General features: G+C 40.1%; 1 protein-coding gene across 5 annotated transcripts in view; it reads right to left on the bottom strand.

Annotated features, from left to right (window-relative positions):
* Pparg (peroxisome proliferator activated receptor gamma) overlaps positions 1–19049 on the bottom strand; it is a 126666-nt gene that overhangs the window by 85391 nt on the left and 22226 nt on the right. The window lies entirely within an intron of this gene.

Raw genomic sequence — 19049 nt, 5'->3', positions numbered from 1 at the left:
CTTCTCAAGCCACCAGATGTGAAATAATTAATGCCCACTTAGATTACAAATCTCATTTTAATATCTTTCAACATAAATAACAATAACAATAGTCAATTTGTGCATTTCAAGGCTTCCAAAAAGGGAGCTATATCAACCTAGAGACCATACTTTTAAAAACCAAACCAAACCAAACCAAACCAAAACAAAACAAAAAACCCCAAACTTGATAAATTGCTTATCTTAGTGAAAACAAGAGTGAATAAAATATCCAATTTCAATGAAGATCATAGCATAATATTGAGTTTGATGTCTACAATTAACCCAACCAGCAAAATCCAGGATAATTCAACTCAGTAAATTCTTAGCACTTGGGGAGTCTGAATTATATGTTTCAACTAGGGAAATGATTGTGTTTTGGAGTTATTTCCAACTCTGCTGAGGACTGTAAATATGACCTAAGACAGCCCACATCTTTAAAGCACTGATCTAATATATTCTCTGGAGTCTATATAAATAAAGTGGTGGTGTTGGGGAAGGGGTAGTGGGTGCCTTTCTGTAAGCCAGAACCCAGGAAACAGAGACAGAAGGACTGCAGCAAGATTGAGGCCAGCCTGTTGTCAAGCCAAAGCAAAATACAAAGACACACAAATAACAACAACAAAACTCCTCTGATACAGTCCAAAGTAAATCTTAATAGCTAGTTCCTAATGATACACTCCATCAATCTGAAACTTCAAGTACATTTATTAAACTACCTTGAAAGAAAACCAACAATTTCTCTTCCTGCTCTTTTTTATGTTCAGTGATGGACCTATGCCACATGAGAGTCATCATGTCCGTCTAGCTGAGTACAGTTCACACCATTTTAATCCAAGGTCATAAAAATAAGATTAAGAATTTGGAAGCCAGGGCGTCATGCACACTTGTGATCTCAGAACTCAGAAGGTTGGGGCAGGAAAATTCGAGGTTCAAAGCCACCATAGGCTATATAGCAAGAGTGTCTAAAGAAAGAAAAAAGTTAGATGTGGTAATAAAGAAAACAAAGAAGTAGAAATAAATAAAGCAGTAACAACATTCAATGTAAAGAGTTGATTGGTAGGTAAAGATTAAAGTAAGTAGATCATTACAACTCAAGTAAGAAGAGATGTGAAGGTTTACTGGAGACTCAGGACGAAAGGACTGACCATGAAGTTCAAAATGACTAACTATGATGATGTAATCTTTTAGAGGTTACAGAACATGTTTTATATATTGTATCTATTTAATTTTAAGAAATAAAAATTATTCCCATTTTGCCAAAAGTTGAAGCTCAAGAAATCTGAGAAACTTGGCCCAAGTCACTGAATCAGGAAGTGAAATCTGTACAAAAAAAAAAAAATTTAACCCAAATCATCAAAGACGTGTCAGATCAACCTAAAATAAGACACACAGAAACAAAACAAAACAACAGAAAGAATCCTAGGCACCAGCAGCTGAGGCAAGAGGACTGATGGAGCCCAGCAGTTTGAGGCTAGCTTGGGAAAAACAAAGATGCCTTGTCTCAAAATAAACCAAATTAAAAACGGCTCGCTATTAACAAGACACTGTGGGAAATACACAAGAGTATAAATCTGCCCTCAAAGTATCTGTAGTCTTGCCAGAGAAACAAGTGACAATAAAGTGAAACATTAGGCAATGGCCATGATTTGAATAAGAATTGAGCCAACACCAGAGGAGATGTCAAAAGGTAGACCTGGCTAATTGCCAAGCCAATGGGAAGATTAAAAAAATCTTACAGGGATTCAGAGGAACATGTCAAGTGGGATGGTTCCTGGAAAAGTCCCAGTGGAAGATATGGGATTTCAGGGAGGGCTTGCTCAGAGAGCACGATACAGACTCTGGAGTATAGCTTCTCTGTGTGAAGGTGACTGTGCACTGGTGTTATTTTCCTATTGCTATCTTCATCGTTTGATACAGCCTCACTATTGTGTGACTAAAGACTGACTAATGATTGCTAACAGAAGGAATGAACACATGTAGAAGAAAGATGGAATGTCTGGAAAGGAGAAGAAGTAAAAGTATGGCGAGGGTGGGAAAGACAGTGCAGGTCTTTTGCTTTAAAGTTCTGATAAATGATTTAGCCAACGTGTGTGCATGAAACAGTATGGGTTTCCAAACTTTCAGTGAGGTACACAGATAGAAGAAACGTATCACAGTTTGAGCTCCAACATTGTCTCTACAACTCTTGGTGTAACTGTGTATGTAAATTAAGTCTTAGTCTCCTCCTTACAGAACAATGGTTCTCAACCTGTGTGTCAAGATCCCCTTTGGGGTCAAATGACCCTTTCACAGGGGTCATCTAAGACCATTGGAAAACACAAGTATTTATATTATGATTCATAACAGTAGCAAAATCACAGTTATGAAGTAGCAATGGAATAATTTTATGTTTGGGGGGATCACCAAATGGAGAACTGCATTAAAGGGCTGCAGCATCAGAAAGGTTGAGAACTGCTGTTGTAGGTGATTGTTGTGAAAATTGAGAGAAATAATGAGGATGCTAAGCGTATAATTCAAGCCTTCAAAATCTTTGAACCTTTGGGTTCAACTCTCAGCGACGGAATGGGATGCGGGAAGGAAGCAAGCAAAAGAAAAAGCAAGCAAGCAAGCAAGAACCAGACATGGCAGGGTACATTTGTAGTCCAAGCACTGGGAAAGCTGAGGCAGGTAGATCTCTGTGAGTTCCAAGCCAGCTAAGGATGCATAACTGCATCCTGTCACAAGCAAAACAAAACAAGAAAAGAAAGAAGCCTAAACTTAAAGTGATAGGTCCCATATGCTTCCTTATATTTGCAGGGCTGGAGAGACCTGAGTGCAAGTCTCCAGCACTCATGTAGAAAGGAAAGCGTGACAGTATAAGGGAAGACACACAAAGCCCCAGCACTAGGTGTTAGGGAAAGCAGAGACAGGCAGATCCCTGGAGCTCACAAGCCAGACAGTCTCACCAAATCCATGAGCTTCAACTTCAGTGAGAGTTCTTGTCTCAAAGACTAATGTGGAAAGCAATCAAGGAAGACACACAATGTAGGCCTCTAACCTCCATGCACTTGTGCACCCATGTGTGAGTGTTCATATTCACATATGCACATGCATATACAAACATGTTTATATAGCCAGACATATAAGTTATTATCACCATTTGAAGGGTCTCTGGTATTGTCCGTTCATGACTTAGTTTACTCAAACGTAGTATAGACATAATGACTATATGCTTACTTTTAATGTTAGTGGAATAATTCTGTTTTTAAAATTTTATTTATTTATTAATTCATTCATATTACATCTCAATTGTTAGTGGAGTAATTTTGAAAAAACTGATTTATATATTAAGTCATCGATCAAAAATATGTTTTTTACATAAAGTCAATAATGCTGGGGAATACATTGGCCTACCTAATCATACTGGTTGAGATTATAACAAAGCCCATATATTAAATTTTAAAAAATGAAATTCAACTGATTTGTACTGAAAGTTGTGAAGCAGTGGGGAGACTTGAATAGATCCTCTAGCTTCGGTCACTTTTATTATGGAGTTTAGAGCTCTGGTAGCTAACCAGTATATTCCCATTAGCTCTGCCGTTCACAATATCTCTGACCCATCAGCCAGGATACAAACTGCCTAAACTATATTTTAGGATCTCAGGGGCTGCTTTTCTGTAGCTCAAACTGGTTGAGAACAGGGACACTTCACTTAGGCATGTGAAAGTTGTCTTCACTGGGTGACCTTGTGATGTAAGAAAATCAGAACTCTATTTCAAGGTACGCGCACACTGCCGTGTTCTGAACAGGTATTTATAAAGAGCCATGAAGTTCAGTTAAGCTGTCTGTTTCACCTTCCTTTCCCTTCAACTCCCTTTCTCTATCCCTTCCACCACCCTGTTTCACTTCCCCACAATACCTCAAGCCCTCTCCTCTAGGAGGCAGGCTTGGAGCTCCAGCCTTCTGTCTCCTCATGTTTGTTTGCCTCATGAGTGAACTATTTCCCTTCTGTAAAATTTATTGTTTCAGTGGCTGGTGGTCACATTGCCAGTGAGACAGCAGCACTGATTCAGCATGTTGTTTCCACACAGTTAGGTTAAAAAAAAAAAAAAAAAAAAAGGACAGATGCTAAAGCCGGAATGGAGGTTGAAAAGTGACTTAATTTTTAAAAACATAGCTTCTAGAGTGTTTCCTGAAATAATCTTTTAGAATTTTTATATTCATAGTCAAATGTCATTACTCAGAATAAGACTATGATAGTAAAAGCTTCAAACTCATCAATTTGGAGCTATCTAAACTTAATCTGTATTTGTTTGTCCTATAATATTTACCAAAATAAAAATTGGCTTACTATATTGAAGAAAGATTTTATATAACTGCAAATGAAAAGAGCCTTTTAGTTCATTGAGTTAAGCAGAAATTTAGTTTACAAAGAGTGGGGGCCTGCGGTGGAGCACAGTGGCAGAGTGTGTGAGTATTAGCATGTTTGAGGCCCTGGGTTCAATCCTAGCACCTCTCTATAAACAATAACAACAAAATAGTAGTTTTGCCAAGAACAATATGTTCCTTGAACAGGCTGACCATCTCATCATATGATAAGACTCTGTCAAAAGAATCGGAAAACTGTTCAGCTTGACAATCATTGGCATAAAAAACTATCTACCTCAGCACGTAAGGTTTGGAATATCAGAGATATGTGGGTACTTATTTATGTTTCTGTATCGGTCCTCTCTTTGAGGTTTAGCCCCATAGACAAATACCTATTCAACATCTTCATTCAAATATCTCACAGGCAACTCAAAGTTAATGCTCATAAATTAAACTTACATCAATTCCCCTAATGCTATCATCACTGAGCCCTATCTTTTAAATGGTTGGACCCATCTCCCAGCAGATTGTCCGTAAAAGGTCATATATGTCTGTGCTACCAGCTATATCCTATGGACTCTACTTGTTAAGTATTTACATTTGGCCCTTCCTTGCCTCCTTACCCCTGTAATTCAGGCCAGCCACCTCTCACGTACACCTCCCCCTGGCTGCCTATCAGGTGTCCCATCTGCTCTCATCTCTTCCAGTCAATTCTCCTGCTGTAGCCAGAGGGATCCTCTAAGGATGCCAATTAGAGAACATCACCCTTCACCCCCAGGTTCACTTCCTGCTGACTTCTGTTTTGAACTCATTTTCTCTGAAGCCTCAACTGACTCCTTTCTTTACGAGTCAGTAAGAGAGCAGCTTTTCTACCTCAGGGCCTCCACATCTCACTTTGCCCCTGCTAGTCTCACAACTCCCTAAGGTAACTCTCCATATCAGTTTATTAGTGTATAAAAACCATTCCTTCCAACCATGCCCCTTTCCTCCCTTGTAGTAGCGTTCATCAATTCCATGACAACGTGCTTGCCTTCTGCTTTCCCCATCACACTGTGGACTCACTGTAGTAGCACAGCAACAAAGAACCGTGGAGAGTAGAGTTTGGTGTTGGCTCCCTTGATGGCTGATGAAAACATCTACTGTGTTGTGCTGGGCAAGTTGCTTAACAAGCCCTATTTTATTTTTTATTTGTGTGTATGCATGTGCATATGGCACATGTGAGCAATGTCCACGGAGGCCAGAAGAAGGTGTCGGATTCCCTGGAGCTGGAGTTACAGGCAGCTGTGAACCATCTCACGTGGGTGCTGGGGACTTAATGTGTGCCCTCTAGAAGAGCAGCAATCACTTTTAGCCACTGAGCCATCTCCAGGCCCACAGACATGTTCTTAACTTGTGGAATTCAGTCTTTATAATGACTTGTTATGACACAGAGACACAGTATTTTTACACTCATGTGTGGATCTACAGGAATCTGTGGGTCCCCCCTATTTGAGACATCAATGGCTTCTTTAAGATCTAAAGTTTCATCATCCTGAGAAAAGTAGATACTTATCTTCCAGATTTCTTCCCAGTGAATCAGATCCACATGTGGGCTTGTGAAGCTAAGTTTTAGAAAGAACACAAGCAACCCCTCTGCACCGAGGAATCTGTTTGAAGAGCAATGAACTCTTAGGTAATGCTTTTAGGCAACAACATGAAAGCACTCAGCCTTTGTCATTGTGTTGGCCAGTGGCTGATGAAAACAACTACCTGCATTCAGAGGGGATGAGGGCTTAACCATCTGGAGAAGGATTCGAGAAAATGAATTTAAATGTGAGAGGCTAACAAGAGACAGCAAGACTAGAAACCTACAAGAAGAGCACTATGATGGGCAGATCTGGGCCCAGGGGTCCTGCTCAAACTATGGCACCAGCCAAGGACAATACGTGCAGTAAGCTTTGAACACCTACCCAGATCTAGCCAATGGACAGGACATTCTCCACAGTTGAGTGAAGAGTGGGGTCTGACTTTCACACGAACTCTGGTGCCCCATATTTGATCACGTCCCCTAGAAGGGGAGGCCTGGTGGCATTCAAGGGAAGGATAGCAGGCTACCAAGAAGAGACTTGATACCCTATGAGCATATAAAGGGGGAGGAGGTCCCCCTCAGTCACAGTCACAGGGGAGGGGAGTAGGGGGAAAGCGGGAGGGAGGAATAGGAGGATACAAGGGATGGGACAACAATTGAGATGTAATATGAATAAATTAATAAAATATTTTTTAAAAAGAGACAGCAAGGGAACAAACAAAGCAATTAAAAAGTGAGCAAAGGACTTGACTAGACTTTTTTCCTAAGAAGATGCATAAACAATCAATGATGCATGCATGAGAAGACTCTCAAGACTCACTAGACATGAACAAAAAGCAAATAAAAATTATGGTGAGATAACACTTCACATCTGACAAGATGGCTGCTATATTGCTGCAAAGGAAACCTTGAATTCAAATATATTGCTGGTTGGAATGTAGACTGCTGACATGGTAGTGGAAATCAGCTTGGCAGTTCCTGAAAAAGTAAGATGCAAAGCCAATCATGCTTGTAGCCATTGTAGCCACAATAATTGAGAGACTGAAGCAGCAGGATATCAAGTTTAAGGCAAGACTGTCTTAAGACAAAACAAAATGATAACAAACCCTCATCGAATTGTCACATGTTGTTATTTAGATATGGCTTGTTCCTTCCCAAAGGTTTATGTGTTAGAAGTCTTGTCCCCAGTGTGGTGATAGTAAATGACGGTGGAACTGTTAAGAGGTGGGACCTAGTCGGACACAACTTCAGAAGTGACCGTGGTACCTTTCCTGGGACCCTGGTTAGTTCTCCTCCAGAGAGCTGTTACAAAAGAACAAGATTTGCCCTGCCCAGGCTTCTGTACAGCCCTTCCCACAGCTCCTGGTATTGTGATAGCACTCTTTAAGGTCCTCGCCAGAGCCCAGTCAAGGGCAGAACTAAATCCTGAAGGCTTTAGGACTGAGAGCTAAAGTAGATCTCTTTTCTTTGCAAAGTATCCATGTTAGCATCTAGGCAGCCCTGCTAGCCTGCTTCTAGGTTGCTTAGCAGCCTCTGGTGTCATCACCTGCCACTGCTGCCAGGGGCCCAAAGACCTTGTCAGCCATCCTAAAGCTTTCTTACTTCTCTTTCTCTCTCACTCCTACTCCATTCCCTTCCTTTCTTTCTCTGTCTCTTTCTCCCTCCATCTAGGCTCTCCCACTGTCTATTTCTCCCTGTCTCTCTCCATCTCTGTCTCTTACACCTCCTACCCCCCAGCCTCCGCCTCCATACAATAAATCTCTTCATACCAAATATGTTGTGTGGAGGCCTATTTATCAATATTATAACAATCTAACCTTGTCTATTTTGTTGTATCAATGAAAAATGGATTAATTCACCATGCAATTCAGTGGTTCTACTCCTAAGCACCTCAAAGAACTGAAAGCAGAAACTCCAACATACACTTGAACGTCAATAGTCATTGTAGTGTAATTGCAAAGGAAAAGATTAAACAATGTAAGTGTTCATTCAATAGGTGAATGAGTAAAATGTGATACACATATAAAACAGAGTATTATTCAGTCACAAAAGGGAATGACATTCTGATATGTGCTATGACACATGAATAAACCTTAAAGTCATTGTGCTAAGTAAAGCAAACCCTGAGTAAAACCACAAATATGGTATGAGCCCCATTGATATGAAATAATTGGTACAGACAAATTTTAAAAAGGCAGAAAGCAGAAGAGAGGTAACCCCAAAGTTAGGAATGAACAGTGGCCTGTTCTTGTTCAGAGGGTATAGAGCTTGAGTTTCCACGACAGTGATGTTTTAGAAATAGATATAAGGGACAGTTGTACAACACTGTGACTCTCATTAATGCCTCTGAGTTTAGTTAAAATGGTAATTTTTTGGTTTAATATATTTTTCTACAATAAAAAAGGAGAGATGAACAGCTTGTTGTTTACTGATTGACCATTTGAACTCTGAGTGAATCCTGATCTAGGAGAATCATAAAGTACCTAGGAATCAGCTGTGAGGTCAGGTTCATCTCCTCGGTGGAGTATGCATCCTAGCACATGTTGGCCCAAACCCAGCAGCACAAACAGAACTCACAGTGTAAGTACTGAATAGCCACCTGCCACCCGCCGATCAGGTTAAGTATCAGTGGCCCCAGAAGGGGTTCATCCCCGCAAAAGCAGCTCACTCTTTGACTCTGTGCCCAGGCAGAGCATGAATTGTCCTTACCGGTAAACCTTACAGGTCTCAAGGTAAAAAATACAAGTCTGAACATTCTAATGAGTATTCTTTTACCTGTCACTAGGGGAGGTGACAGTCAAGACTGGATGACAGTCAGAAGCAAGGAAAGAAAAATGGCAGCAGGATTGCCTCACTGGGCACACTCCAAGAGCAGCTCTCATGTTTTCCACACTGCCATCGCTCTTAATTCAGTTTGTTTGCTTTGTTTGTTAGTGACAATTTCAACTTTGATCTGGGATTGACCCCTCAGCTGTGAGAAGCCTATATGTGTGAAGGGCTTGCTCTCATCTAAGTCAACAACACATTACAGGGACATTCAACCATCATCTCCTTGCTGCAGAAGAAGGATGCCCCTCTCAACAGGGCTGGACAATCATTCCCGCCAGCCACTCCTAACACTCTGTGGTCCTCCTTCTCTTCGGGTTCGGGCTCCTCACTTTAGAATTCATGTCTGTGGTTGCTGGGCTTCCCCTTCCCTCTTCTACCTCTGAGGCTACCTGGGGCTAACCTGAGTGGAGAAGGGTGAAGGTGACTGTTCTCAGCAAATGTTTTGTTCTTTAGACTCCTTACCACATGTCCAGAGGCCGTGTGCTAAAATTATCTAAATCTAAACAAAATGCTAGCTTCCTGAGTAAGGTCTCATCTGCCAAGATTCCACTTAGATTGCTGATGTATAGGTGTACAGACTCCTACACGGGAATTCAACATGGCTCTGTCTTTGGGAGGCAAATGAAGCACTGAAATCCCCAGGCCAGGGACGAGGAGGCAGGTTGGGTTAAAACAGTGAGTTTCTGTCTCTTCTGCCAGTATGTTGTTGTTTTTACTCTACTCCTCAAACTTAAAGATAATTTCTTCCAAGGTTATCTCTGTGTCTATCACAGCAAACTGGCCATGCTTCTAAAATAATGTGATATTTCATGTTGAAACGAAGCTAATATCTAAAACTGAACATACCATTAGCAATTACCAAGTACTTTGCAGGCTGGCCGCCTTTACCAGCCTTCTCAGCAGCTCCCAATGAGCCTTCAGTTTGTAGCTGCCTGGCTGTCCTGCATGGGGTTTTAGTTTCTACCCAGGAACCAAAGATCCATTTATGAAAGTCTGCATTTTTCTTTATATAAATAAATACTCTAAATTTCTACCTGGGGGAAACGGAGTTTCAGAGTTAAACTGCCAGGCTGGAAAGTCCATAATGAAAAAGAGACAAAGATGTCTTGAAATCACCAGATGGCTAGAACTGGCCTGCTAAGCATGAAATGTCCGAGGGAAAGAACTAGTGGCCTCCAAGGTGACATACAAGAGACAGTGTTCTGGAGCAGCAAAAGTATACAAAATGGGTCTGGGAAAGTATTCTTGCAGTCAGGTTTCTCATTTCCAGCATTAACCAGGCAGTGGGGCTCTGTGGACTTGGCTGCAGCTGTAACTTTCCCCTATGCAGAGTATTGGAGCTGCAAGATGGCTGGGTGGTGGAGTGGTCTGGAAAAGGTTACTCCGTATCACTAAGATGGCTGTTCTACGTTCAGATGTACTTCCTCTAGTTCATCTTGGTAAAATATTTCCAATATAAGTGCAATAAACTTTGGGGTTTTTATAACTCATTCCATCACACTTGGGGGTTGGGTGGGGTTGCAAGAACCCATAGGAAGTGAAAGGTATTATAGTGATATTTGGCAACTTTTGGCTAGATGGAGGGCAACTCAAATGATGGGTTTAATGGGAAGCATTACTAAATTTGGGATGATTTATGGTTTTGGTTTTATTCTTAAACCAGCATTACTAGATTTGCTTAGACATAGATTTCTGTTTTCTTCATCTTTCCGCAATATAAACATAGCTCCTTCTTATAATAAAATAATTCTTGACAAAAATTTAAATTAACCAAAGGTTTAAAAAAAAAGACTAAGAAGCAAATTAACCTTTAAGTTACTACACTAGGCATTTTTGAAAACCCTTTTTCATTAAATTCAGTCAATTCCTGAGTTTAGTTCCCTTTTCAACAAAAGTTAACATAGCAGCAAAATGAAAAAAAAAAAAGCCAACTCAATTAAAATCATGTAAAACCAGTTAGTCATGAAAAGCGACTATTGAGACATGATTTACAAGCCCCTAAATTTTCATGAAAGGGACTGAGAGGAGAGCCCAAAGAAGAAAAAATAATACAAAGCCTCTTTGTTGGTGGCATTTTACTTTGTAGTTCAACTTTCATTCACCTAATAAATATTTACTGATTGGCTACTAAGTATCATATACTATACTGAATGCTAAGTATAATGGAGACAATGTTGATTTTTGCTTCCCAAAACATTTTACAGTTAGGAAAAATATATAGACATTTACTAAGTGACTGTTTGCGCCTTTGTTTTAGTTTCTTTGAGACAAGGTTTCACTGTGTAACTCAGGCTAATCTAGAGTTCCCTGAGCAGCTTTGGTCTTGAACTCCTAAGTGCTGAGTTTATAGGTATATATGCCACACCTAGCTTCTGAGATGAGTCTTAGGGGCTCATCTTTTAATGATTTCCTTAATTGATAATGAAGACTTGCAGCCTGACAAGCCTACTTCTTCCAAGATGAAGTTCAGTCATGTATCTGCACATTGTTCTGGGACTTTCTATCAGCTGTTCCACCTTCTCTTCAGTTTCAACAAATCTAGAACTAGCTCATTTTCCTCCTCAAACATAATTCTATTCCCATTTCTTTTCATACCCCTATCTCTGCATATCAGTCAAAAATTATGGGGTTGGATGCTACACACCTTTAATTCCAGCACTGAGGAGGCAGAGGCAGGCAGATCTCTTTGAGTTAAAAACCAGCCTGGTCTATATATTGAGTTCTATGCTGCCAAGGGCTACATAGTGAGACCTTGTCTTAAAAAAAAAAAAAAAAAAAAAAAAAGGTATTTCAATCACCACACTATGTTACTGAAAGTGAAATATCTTTCACTGGTGCCTTCTGAGCACAGCTGTGGTCCTGCCACTCCTCTGCCCCAAGTCTTGATGCTCCCTTCTGAATCCTGGATCAAGTATAAATCCTTCATTCTGGGTACACTGATACCTTAAAACTCTTACCTTATCACTAAAATGTCTGATTTCTTTTTTCCTGGGTATCCAAGTCCTTCCTTGGGGGTTCAGCTTTCCCAAGCTCAGGAGGCAGGTGCTGAGCATCGTGGCTCTGTGTGTATGCTTTCTCCTAAGGAGTTTTAGCACACTGTTTCCCAACCACACACCAAGCTCTATTGATAAATTCTCCTTTCTAGGCACTGTCTCTGAAACAAACTGTAAGCAAGGAATATATCATAATGCCAGCCTGTCTAGCACAGTGCTATATATGTAAGAGAAGTCCAAGGGCCCTTAGAAATAACACAAATAGGAACAACAACCACCACCACAACAACAACAACAACAATCTCACTAGCAACAACAAGTCTGGCCCAGGCTTAGAAGCCTTGTTTTAGAAAGCTGAAAGGCCATAACCGGTCTGTGAATTAACTTTTTATTACTTCTAATTATAGAGACTTAAAAGTGCTGATAAAGTACCTGCTTGTGCTTTTTTGTAGCTTTATTTTCAGTATTTGCAACAACAAAATGTCACAAAGAGTAGAAAGCTGCAGACTGTTGGGCCAGGTGAGGTGGCACATGTCTTTAATCCCAGCATCCAACAGTCAGAGGCAGTCAGGATTCAGTGAGTTTGAGGCCAGCCTGGTCTAAATAGTGAGTTCCAGACCAGTCAGGGCTACATAGCCGTAAAATAATCACAGACTACACATAGGATAAATATTTTATCAAATAAGATTTTTGGATTTGAGGTTTCTGAATATTTGCATTTATATTCTGAGATACCTTGATTACAGACTCAATATTATGCATAAAGTTCATTTATGCGTACTCCTTAGATCCACAGTCTAAAAGTAATTTAGTTGGTGTACCTGTCTCTTGACAGCAGCCCGCCACATGAGATTAGGTGTGGAATTTCTACTCTGTAGTAGTATTGTACTGTGAGGTCAGAGGTTAAAAAACAAACGTGCAAATATAGGTAAATAATTTTAACAAACAGCTAGCTTTCACCATAGACTGAGTCCCAGGAGGTCAGGCACCTAGGTACATCCCTATAATTCTTTAATTACTGGAAATTCACTGTCGTCATGAAAGAAGAAATAACTATCTCAAAAGACAAAGCCCACAAAACCAAGAGGGGATGAAAGGCACACACCATGCTTTGCCTCACTTCTCATTGTTTTTATTTCTTTTGAGGGGAAAAGTGAAACTCATGATTACGGCAGTACTCTAAGAACAATCCTGTGACGGTTTCTACGCTCTTTATAAATGTGTCCTTACTTATTTCTTGAAACGAACACCTTCCTACTCTACAGATAGAGAAACTGAGGCCTGAAGTCTTTGAGAACTAACCAGTTGTTGACTCCCCAGGCAGTGCATTTTTCTGGATTATAATAGTGGCTTCTAGAGGTCAGTTAGTAAAAAGCTGAGTCTGAGGCGTGACTATGGTAGCAGGAAAGGCCATCCATCCTCACTGTGCACAGTTATATTACTTCCTAATAACAATCCTTACAGTTCCAGTGAAAGTAACAAGAACAGAGTTGTGGTTTATTAGTCATGCTAATTTTCTCTGGATACTTACTGTGGAAAATGAGCAAGACTAGATCTTGTCAATTGTATTTAACCTTCAGCGGTCACTTCTGAATACAGAAGTGCTTCAGTTTTATGATGCTCTCTGGAAGAAATTCAGCAACTCATTGTTAATACTTGACTCCTACAAAATGATTGCAAAGCTCCATGGGAATTTAGATTTGCACAAGTTATTAGGATGTGACCTTTCCCTTAGATTTCTTATTTTAGGATCGAGTTAACATGGTATTTCCCCAGTGGGAGCTGCTGTACTTCCTTCGCAGATAAGCAATCACAAATTATAGTGAGTAAATTCAGGGAAATATATATTTCTGTGGTGAAGATGAAAATGAAATCTTAAAAGGAGACTACGCTACGTATTCTTGGATTTGAAAGGAAAAGCCATGTGGCTTGCTAACAAACGAAAACAAAACTTACGACATTATGGTATTTCCCTGGGATTTATTCCTGATTGTTTCTTGTCCTGGCTGCTAAGTCTTGTGACTTTTAACGATTATTAAAGATGTTTACGTCACTTAATTTCCTATGACCTGCCTACTGGGAGTATAAAAGGTTAAAAATATCAAATAATTTAAATGATTTCAGAACATAGGATCTAAAGAACAAGGAGTTCATAACATTAAAAGGGGGAAAAAAAAACTAAAATAAAATGAAAGATCACAGCTGCTTCTCCTTTGCCCCATGGAATAACAGTAGCTCCTACTTACAACTGTGTGTGATTTATATGCAATATTTGTAACATACCAATGATTGGCAGGAACACCAAAAGACAGGTGCTCACAGACAAATAAAATTGGGGACAGAGGGTAATGAAGAGACTTAGCCACTAAAAGAGTTAATAAAAAAGGAATTTTATCCATAATTAGTATTTTTCCTATTCCTTTCAATACATTTTAACTATGTTCCTATCTTAAAATTTTCTTATATGCTTTTTTTTACCCTAAAATTATTCTTCTGAATATTTACATCACAAAGTTAAAATAGTTGATTATTTTATTCCTTTAAAGTAGCCAATAATATTTTTTATAGATTTATTTTATGTATATGAGTATTTTACCTGCATGTATATATGAGCACTGTGTATGTGTCTGGTGCCCAAGGAAGCCAGAAGAGGGCATTGAGTCCCCTGGAATTGGAATTAGAGCCTATGTGAGGCACCATATAGGTGCTGGGAATTGAACTCTTAACCACTGAGCTATCTCTCCAGCCCCTAATACTATTTTAATTAAATAATAAATTATTAATAATTTATAATTGTTAATAATTATAATTATAAACAATTAATAATTTAATTTAACAAAAATACTTTGAGACATGACTTCCTATGTAGCTTAAGCTGACCTTGAGATCTTAATGTCTCAGTCTCCTGAGTTCTGGGATTACAGGCCTGTATTGTCATACAGTAAATAAATATAATTTTGAAGTTGAGTTGTTTTCTGCTTTGCTAGATCTACATTTTTCAGAAGCTGTTGCTCTTCCTTTTACTCATCAGTACATGGATTTAGTCATCAGCATGTGTTTTATATTTTATTTAAACTTGCATAGCCTCAAGAAATATTCTGCAGGAAATAATTTTTACTATGGAGTAGATTGTTGGTTTGATTGGTTGGCAGGGTTTGCTTTTTTGACTGCTAAGGATGGGACCCCCAAGCTTGTACATACTAGGAAGCCCCACTCTGCCACTTCAGCTACACCCCAAGCCTGCTTCTGTTTTATTTTGTTTTGTTTTGTTTTTTAAGAAAAACAAATCACTTGTGTTATCTTATTCTTAAATAACTGGTAAACTCTGTACTCTCCACATCCTTCCACTATCACATAATCACAAATAACACAGGTAAATGTTAACTCGTTTAAACAAGTGGTTATGACGACACACGGGCCTGCAATCCTAGAATTTGGGAGGCGGAGAAGAAAGAAAAAAAAAGGAAGTCATTTGAATTTGAACTTGTTTTGTTCATTTGTTACTAGAATACCATAATGATTCAAGAAGAATATAATTACCCTAGCATTTCTACTAACAAGTTCATCTTAACTGGAGAAAACGACCTTGAGAATTAAACAAATAGGTGCCGGAAAATATTTATGAATCTCTGTCCCTAACATCACTGGGACCAAACAGTTCAGTTATCTTTAACCTACGCTCCTCACTCCCTCTCCATCAGCTAAAATATGCCTCTTGTGGGCATTCCTTCTTTGAGTAATCTCATCCACGTTAGTTGTAAATTAACCCACAGCATCTCATTGGGTTTTTCTTTGAACTTCACAATTTATGGCACAGGGGCCATTTAAACTGATGGTTGGCAAATTATGTTCAGAAAATCACCCTTGGGTTGAAAAACAAAACCTTCCCAAGGGTAAAGGCAAAGAAATGGAATGTAGCAACTGAAGACATCTGCACTTTCCTTTTTCTATTATAGTAACACATACATAAATTTACCACTTTAATTTTTTTTTAAAAGTTTTTTGAGACAGGGTTTCTCTGTGTAGCCTTGGCTGTCCTGGACTCACTATGTAGACCAGGCTGGCCTTGAACTCACAGCGATCCGCCTGCCTCAGCCTCCCAAGTGCTGGGATTAAAGGCGTGTGTCACCACGCCCGGCTGCTTCTTTAACTATTTTTACTTGTTTTAAGTCACCTTGAAATGTCAGTTCAGTGGTGTTAAGTACATTCACAATGGCGAGTGGGCATCTCTAGGGCCTTTTCAGCTTGCAAAACAGTAACCGTTCCCACCCCACACTCAAGCCTCATTCCTGGTCCCCGGCCTGCAGTAGTCCTCACTCCTCTTTCTGTGACTCTAACTGCTTTAGGTACATCTGCTCTTCTTTCTTTCACCTAAAAACTGTTAACTGATACATTTTAGTAAGTTGATTAAATAAATATGCAAGCGAGTTAAAAAAAAAAATCAGGGTCAAATTCCAAATACTTAGCATTTAATTTTCATAGCAAATAACTGAATTTAGGTCACTCCTTTGGATGCCAAAGTGCACATTTGCCTCATTTTGAAGGATTTGGTTTATTTCAGATCATGTTAGGCTTTTCTAAGGTTAAACAATTTTCAAAGCAAACTCGGTACTATTATTGACTTCCTTGAAGCATCTAAGCTGTGTAGTGTTGCTTGTACTCACTGCACTCCTGACACTGACTGATATCAAGTAGTCTTTTCTCATCTTGCTGCTCAAATATAAGATTCTAGGTATTAAAGGTTGGGGATCAAGAGCTTATGGATGAGATTAAAAAAAAAAAAAAAAAGTAGTACATGGTCCTTGTTTGAACATTTGAATCCTATCCTGTCCCAAGCCAGATTAAACAATTTTCTAAAAGTTAGTTCCCAGGGAGGTACAGATTTATGAAGCTGGCCTCTATTTCCCTCCTGCCCCCAGCTTCTGGTGCTGGGTAACACGCATGCTTACTAGGCAGATGTTCTAGCCCTCAGCTGTGCTGTACACACCTGTGGAGTTGTCAGCACTGTATTCTAAGAGGCTGCATGTAATGGGCTGCTACCTGAAGTAGACTGAGCAGAGACAGGTTTGCAGAGAAAGGGGTGGGAACGCATAGGAAGACAGTAAAGGGGTAGGGGCAGCTCAGCGGGAGAAGGCTGCTTAGCTCGCGGTTAGCTGGGTTTAGCCTCTAGCATAAATAAGAAGCCACTCTAGGGCTAGGGGGCTGCACCTGCCTCTGGTTTGTTTATGAATTACAAACAGAGACTCTACTCTTATAAATTAGTGAAGATCAAGGAGAACGGTTATCTCCACGCAGATTTTAAGGCTTCCTCTCTAACGGTTAGGGATGTAACGGTGGTGGAATGCTCACCCAGAATGTTCAAGGCCCTGACTTCAATCCCCAGAACTGCAATAAATTAAATAAATAATTAAACCACAACAAAAACATGTTATAGCCGGGAAATGATTTAGCTTAAAGCTTATACAAAAGGCAAAAAGACAACAGATCTCCAATTTGTGCATCTTGCCCCATAGTTCACATATTCAAATCCTAGCACAATTATCAAAATAATACACTGACACTAATATTCACCCTTTTATTTGGGTTTTTCCAGTTTCCCCCACTGGTATTAGTCTCTCTTCTGCACCAGGACCCACCACGTTCACTTGCCGTGTCTTCCTGCCTTCCTACAGTGTGTGATGGCTCCCATCTCTGCTGGCCTCTTATGACTCTGAGGTTGCTGAAGCATGCTGCTCAGGAACTTTTAAGCTATCTCTATTCAGGGTATGTCTAATGCTTCCTCATGATTCAGCTGCAGACAAGGAGGTCTAGGAAGAGGATGAAACATGTCCCTGTGTCCCTCTCAGGACACCTCACAGGGCAGACTGCTCACTACGTCTTACTACTGCTGATACTGACCTTGGCTGCTTGGCTATGGTTGGCGTCTGCCAAGATTGCGCTGTAAATCTCTTCGTTCCCGTTTGTAATTAATACACATTGGGGGAAATACTTGGAAGCTGTGCAAATATCCTGTTTCTCCTTATGTTCTCACCCACCCACTAAAGTCAGCGCTCACGGTGAGTCTGGCCTGCAGCAATAGCTGCTGCGGTCCTCTGACAGCTCTCTATTGCCTTCACTATGTTCTTCTGTAAAGAGTCATCATTCTCCCCCCAACCCCAATTTGGTCATTTGCTCTGTAATTATTTAGCCCAGTCAGAACTCTTGCCCACATTTCACTTGGGGAGCTAGAATGTAGTCCCACAGCTAGCGGTTTTATTCCTCATATTGTCTCAGCTTTGGCTGCTGGGCTCTCTTTCCACCCTCCTCACTTGTGGAGAACACCCTGGCTTCTGGCACCATATGGTCCTCTAGGCTTCTGCTGGGCTGTTTTTGTCTCAGCTTTGGAATCAATCTCTTCCACAAAGAGCTCCCATGTCTTCTGAGAGAAAATGTCATTTGAATACCACCACAGTTTGGTTTGTTACTGAGGACACGCTTGTCTAAGTCCTCTCAGGAGACAGAGCTAAGGAGCGTGCATACATGCACTGACACATACTCATGCAGTCTGTGTTAATTTGAGAATGTATTTATCTGACAGTTCTTTTTTCTTTTTAAAAATTTTAAATTTTTTATTGTTTTGGTTTTTTGAGGCAGGGTTTCTCTGTGTAGCCTTGGCTGTCCTGTCCTGGACTCACTTATAGACCAGGCTGGCCTTGAACTCACTGAGATCTGTCTGCCTCTGCCTCTCTGAGTGCTGGGATTACAGGCATGCACCACTGGGTCTGGCTGACAGTTTTTTTCTTTTTTTTTAATTAAAATTTAGTTTTATTAATTTATTCAGATTACAACTCAATTGTTATGACAGTTCTTTTTTCAATGCATCTGCGGGTTTCAGAAAAATGGGCCATACTTGGACTTTTTTTGCTGACTATAATCAATAGTCCTAGAACTACATAAAGCTTCAGAATAACTTATATCTTCAAGCACGCACACACACACACACACACACACACACACACACACACACACACACACACACACACTTGGGGCCTAAGAACTGCCTCAGCACACTAGGACCAGGTTCTGAAGGGATGATAGATTTCATGGAACTTTTCCACAGGCCTTGAAACCATACCCCATGCTAGTCAGTCCCAAGAAGGAAGTACTTTCATGTAGGTACAAACTGAAGTCAGCAATTCTCCTTAAAAAGAACATGTTTGGTATATATGAGCTTGCTTCTGTCTGACAATAGATTAGGGTTGCATGACCTATGAGGACCAGACAAGATATGTTTATCCAACTTTAATCATAAG

Source organism: Acomys russatus, chromosome 13, assembly GCF_903995435.1.
Source record: "Acomys russatus chromosome 13, mAcoRus1.1, whole genome shotgun sequence".
Taxonomy (NCBI): Eukaryota; Metazoa; Chordata; class Mammalia; order Rodentia; family Muridae; genus Acomys; species Acomys russatus.
This window is presented reverse-complemented; position numbering and strand designations above follow the sequence as displayed.